This window comes from Thermobia domestica, chromosome 10, assembly GCF_964235325.1.
Source record: "Thermobia domestica chromosome 10, izTheDome1.hap1.1, whole genome shotgun sequence".
Classification (NCBI taxonomy): Eukaryota; Metazoa; Arthropoda; class Insecta; order Zygentoma; family Lepismatidae; genus Thermobia; species Thermobia domestica.
In genome coordinates, this window is record NC_137463.1 from 217,735,674 (window position 1) to 217,742,179 (window position 6,506).

A 6,506-nucleotide genomic window follows, 5' to 3' on the forward strand; every position below is an offset into this window, starting at 1 on the left:
TGTAAACTTGAGTACGTGTGAAATGACGTGTTTCGAAGTACTATAAAATATTAAACACATGAACTTGGAAAGGAGAGCACATAACTAAAATATCATAAAATACAGAAGATACACTGAAAGTTGTCAGTACTAAAGTGTCATCTACAGTCTAAAAACAATTACTGTACAATAGAAAAATTTAGTTTTTTTCCACTCTATATTATGTCATGCTATATATAAACTATTATATTAACTGTAAATGAAATGAAATGAATCCTTTGAGTTTTACGTCCCACGGTAATGCCAGTTAGGTTAAAGGAGACGGTGATGATGAGAAATGAATGAAACGGCGGAATGAAGAAAGTGGATAGAAACGGGATGACCCCGAGGAAACCCACGCACATGATGTTTCTCCACCACAAAATTCACTTGGCGCGAGCTTGGATCGAACCAGGGACCCCATGCACTAGAGGGGAACGCTTTAACACCGTTTGAACACATCCCCGGCAATGCCGGATCCGGTTCGACAATGCCGGCTATGGAATCGGCGGCAGTGTAATCAAATGGTAGCTTGCACACGCTTTCAGACCCGGCAAAAAAGCCGGTGAAACTCCTTGGTCCAGCAAGTGCAGTCGGCCTAGCGCCGACAATTATCGGTGTCGGCTTCGGCTCCGGTTTTGTCGGCGGCAATGCTTTCTTATGCGTGGATGCACACGCAGCCGGAAATACCGGAGCCGGTGTAGAAGGCCCATGTCCTTCTCCATCATCTGCATATCGAAATGCAGATGAGGGGCACATTTAAATATTGATATGTAAGTATATATATTTTGTGGTAAAATTAATTGCTTATTAGTAGCATATTCATTGCATATTAATTGGTTATTATGAGTAAAGATATGTAAAACACTGAACATAGTACGTAAATATTAATACAATATTGTATTATATTGTATTTGTTCAATTGTGTTTATTCCTTTTATAGGCTTGTTATAGTGGTTTTTCGGGTTGCATCTAATTACCGAGTCTTTGTAAAATGTATATTAAAAGGGGATGAAGGAAGAATTATATAAATAGTCATATACCATGGATAAATTAAAGAAGAAATTGGCAGATTCCATAGGAATCATGCATGCATTTTAGTATGTTGGAAGACAGAGCTAGCATGGACAGAAGTTTTTTTTTTCCCGACTTCTTGTCGCCCAGACTTCAAGATGTGGGGTCTACACAACTCATCTTGTATAGAAATCACCAGAAGAAGGATAAGTAAGACTCCTTATACACAGGAAGTAGCCTACAAACTTCCTTAGTGGAACCACACTGAAGTGGATGCACTCGGTAGAAACACATCATTTGTATTGTTTCAAAGGTCATAAAATTTTTTGCTTCTACATGCGAAATTTTAGTTTTCTATAGGTGTGATTTTCTATGTAGCGAGCTCTAGCGTCACTTCCACCCCCATTTCACCCAGGACCGGTAATCGTCAGCCAGCGAACCTTTAGCTTGTTCCCAAGATGCAACACCATTTTAAAATGTTTACTTTGTTTTGACTTATTTTCTATGTGTAATATTAATATTTACGTACTAAGTTCAAAAACGTTCTTGGAAATACCGTCAAAATTCCTGATTTATTTTATCATCGTGATCCCTACTCGTACAAGACGTTTGGATCTTGTAATTATCAAAAAGTAAGAATAAATAAATAGGTTTCCTCTATCTCTCTTCATGTAAACATGGTTGCCATTGCAGCAGACAGCTTGAAGGGCGGCCGCAGGAAATTGGGCTGACTTCTGCTTCTAGGAGAGATGACAGTGTATGAATAACATATCAATGTATTGTATAAATATTGTTCTTTATTTCTGTGTATTTTAATATGTAATTTTCTTTTCCATAAGTGTGAAATAAGTATGATAAACATTTTGTTTATATAAACTCTCATAGATTTCTGCTAGGTGCAGAAAGTTTCAAACTTATCCGTCAGGTGCATTTAGCAGCACCTGTCAAAGAGGTGAAGGGTTGGTTTTGCCACCAGAAGCAGCTGAACTGGTGTTTTGCAGAAAAGACCACCCGTAAGATAGCCTGAAGGGACAAAAACCTTTGTCCGAGACTCTTGACAAAGCGAGTTTCTGCGTTTCCTGGTTTTTGTCGATAGATATACTTGTTTTCGGGAGAAAACAAGGGGAGTTCGTTCTTAGATTCAGTGGTGTTAACATGTAAGCTATCGTCTCTTACTTTATCAGTGGCGTCTAACCCAGGAGTGTGTGGACATAGTTCCCCGTGGATTCCTCTGAGCCATATTATAACTCGTGTGTGTAGTGAACTTATATTCTACATATCACTTCGAGTGTTAATAAGAATGTGTTACACAAAAGTATTTAACTGCAGTGTTTGCATCGAAGACTTACACTTAACTGCTGTTATTAATGGAGCTTAACCATTAACGTCGCTTACTATAACTTTTACTTTTCATTATAACGTGCTAACTACCACGTTCAGATAAGAGCATATCTTATCCAAACCCCACCAGTAAATATGGGAAGCATTTTCTTTTTAATCATGCCAGTGACACTGCAAAATTAGCACATCTCTAGGAGAGATTGTTAACAAGGCCTGTATCGCCTATTACACAGAGCCTTCCTTGGACTTATGTACAAGGCTACAAGCATCATTTTGAATGACTTCATGGACATTCTAGATGCCTACAGTGGGATACAGCATTATCCAGTCATTTAATGTAGTGAAGAACACTTACCCTCCATGGTGGAATAAGAATGTGGAAGGACTTGTGATGTGGATCTAGAACTGTGTGTGTTTTCAAGCATCTGTTTTAACTACAGGAACAGTGCTACGAACTAGCGATGCTATTTACATATTTAACCATTTTTGTTTCTTTATTAATTTGGTGATACGATAATATAATTTGTGTGAAATTGATAACTCCTCTGAGACTGTTCAGAGACTACAAACTCTTCGAGAAATGAGGAGTTAAGATATCTGTATATATATTTTTTTTTAAACTGCAAAGGTCAAACAGACCTTAATTTTATCAAATTTTCATCCTCCCCACTTTTGTTGTTTTGAATATAGAAAAGATGTTGTTGAATGGTGTCTATATATATATATATATATAATGATATATACATAATTTGTGGTGTAAGTATAATTAGTGGTGCACTACTAAAGGAAAATGAGTTGTGAGTGTCATGGAGTTAGTATACCTCAACAGCTCCCATTTTAAATGTGCTTTATAATTGGAAATAAAACCTACATCTCTATCCAGAATCTGTGTTCAACTCAATTGCTGCAGGGTGAGTACCTACTGCTAATGAGAATGTTTTGTTTTCAGGAGGGTGATACAAGGAACCATTTTCCCTTGTTGTGTGTATGACTGACTGGCTCTCTGCATGGAGCCCAGAGAGAATATTAATGCCCTAGGAACTAGAATAACAACCATGAGTATAGTGAGCTCAAACACAGGCTGCTACCTGTAAGTTGTAACGTTTAAAATTTTTTTTTTCTTTTAACCTATTTGGAAAATTTAAACTGAACTCACTATAGTAGCATCATTGACCATGGTTGTTATGCAGCTAACCCTGAGATCTGCTGTTCCATTATTCTAAATTTGTTATGCTCTACCGACATATTGAATGGAGTGGCGGCTCTTGCAGGAGAGAACCTTTATCTCCAAGAGGGAAGACATCAGTTTTAAATGTGTGTAATTTGCATTTTATTCAAATCTCTAGATAAATTTGAATATCCCCAGCCACTCCACTTCATTTATTTTTATTTTATTTTGTGGTGGTGTTCTTAGGTAGTAGTTTTGTGGCTCTAGCTACCTGGCACCTCACAAAAAAGTGGCGCCCCAGCTATTGGGCTGGATTTCACGTGCTGTTTTAGCCACTCACAGAAAAAGTGTCTACCCAGCTACAGGGTGATACTTCACGCTCTTGCGCCAACAAAAAGTGGCCTGCAGAGTGAAGGGCATTGAGTATACGCTGTATACTCCCTGGTCAGCATACGATTAAAATTTTCGTTATATGTTTTTTTTTCTCTTCCCGAAATTTCCAAGAACGAAGGTGTCTTGTGTGTGAAATTTATTTGTGTTCTGAACTTATTTGTGTTTATTTGTGTTTGAATCTTTCGAATTGTATTAGAGTATTCAGTTTGTTTAGAACTTAGAGGGGGGAAGAAATTTTTTTTAATACCGTTGTTGATTTTTAATGGTCTTAACGCGAGCACAAGCTCGAAAAGTTCAAATCATGGACAGAGAGTTCGTGAATGAAGAGTTCGGTCAGAGAGCTGACGAGCTCTCAGATGAGGTACTTGTTGAAGTACATAGTAACAACGAGCGTACCATCAGCTTAGTGGGAGAGGCTGACGTGGTAGAAACGGTCCCACCAGTCACCGGTAGGGAACCGGAAGTACCATTGCGGGAGGACAGGGAAGAAATCAGAGAAAATCAAAGCGAAGTTAGCCCAGCCGGTAACTTAAGTATTGCTATGGGAAACATAAGTAATGAAAATATAGCAGCAATGCTAATTGAACTTTTGCAAGGTCAAAAGAAATTTGATAAGAAACTTGAAGAAAATAGTAGAAGTCTAAAGGGACTTGAAGAGAGTACGCGAAAACAGGATGAGAATGCTAAGATTTTAGAGAAAAAGTTAGAATCAAAGCTAGTAGAAAATGCAACCCAGTTGGAAAATAGATTAGCAGAAAGTTCAAAGGGCTTGGAAAAGTTAGAGAGGAAAATTGACGAAAGTAACTGTACATTAGAATCAAGTTGTCATAGGCTAGAGCAAGCCATTGAGGCTAGCAACGCTCGTCTTGAACTCCAGCTGGAGTCTGTGAGTTCAAGACTTGAGCAAAGTGAGCGTCAGCTGACTGAGCGTCTAGAGCTCACTACTGCAGAGCTGAGGGGGGAGATTAACCATACCCGAGAAGAACTGTCTACCCGTGTAGCTGAAACTTCTAGTAGGCTAGACGAAGTAGAGGAGAATGCCACAAGCGTAGCCAGACAACTGGAGGAAAATTACTCCGATCTCACTGACAGTATTCAACAGGTCTCGTCTCGTGTTGAACAGACCACGATACAACTGAATAACCAGGTCAGGCGAGTGGAAGTGAGTTTCGCTTCCCAACTAGCAAGGCTCAGGGGGGAAATCGAACAGGAAACGCCAGTCGAGGAGATTCGCTCAGAGTGCAACGGTAGCATCCAACAGATGCAAGATACCGTACAGGATGTTTGCACGCAATTGGAGAAGAAAATGGAGGAGTGGAAGAACTCCATTCAGAAGGAGACAAGCGAGGTGATTGAGGGGAGACTCGCCAACATCTCTGTCTCCGCCACCCAAGAACGTCCTCCATCTCCACCAAACACCTCGAGTCGCGACCTGCCTGGTTCTCAACCTGGGAACCTCGCTACTTCCCACGAGACAGACCCTGTTCCATCGACGTCTCACTCATGTACCCATGAGACGAGACAAAGCCTAGCAACTGCGTTAGGACTGATACACAGAGATGTCACCCTGCCTGTGTATATTGGAAATGAGACAGAGACTGAAACTTTTAACTTTCTCCAAGATCTCGACCGGTATTTCGAGGTTACCGGAGTACCGAACGAGATGAGACTTAGTTTCATCCCGCGTGCAGTCCGGAACACCTGCTACCAATGGTTCCAGGTGAACCGAAGCAAAATTAAGTGCTATGAAGATTTTGTATATGAATTTAGGAATTGTTATTTAAGCGAAGAGCGGCTGGCTAATCTAAGAGCGAATATTTTAACTTCACATTTTGACAGCAGGGTACACAAATCCCCTGCAGAGTATCTGTTAGATTTACTGCATAAAAACAGTATTTTGGAGCCCCGCATGTCCGATGCGACGTTACTTAAGGTACTTCCGCGACATTTTCCCAACTGGCTATTTAGGGCAATAGTCTCTTCTCGCCCTAAATCCATAGCAGAATTGTTAAATTTGGTCCAAGAGCTGCAGTCGTCGATGACTAATCGCGACCAGTTCTATCAAACCAACCAGAGAAAAGGGGTCAACATGCTCCAAGTGAGCATGGAAAATGAGGTACATAACCCCTCTGGCCATAGTGGTAAGCACGCTGTTCGAAAGAAAAACAGAACGAGAGAGAACCAGCGTCCTTATCAGAGACAGAGACATTCCAACACGAATCAAAACAACCACCAGCGCTCCCCGCCTCGCAACCAGAGCAGCGGAAGTGGGTCGTCTGGCTGGTCACGTGGGGGGAACTCCCACTCCACCCACAGCAACGGTCGTGTAGCCCGCGGTAGGAGGGGCGGAATGCGCAGTACGGAGAGACAACGAGGAAATTCCTTCCGTCAAGAGGACGAGGAAATACAATTACTCGAACGTTATGACCGGGCGCCCCCTTCTACCAGCCAAAACATAAACAATACCAGGACTAACCAATCCTCTTCTCCTTCGTCACGAGAATGAGGATTGTCCGCATGTGCTTGGAACAACGGTAGGATGGGACTGGAGAAAACGAGTACACCCGAGTTG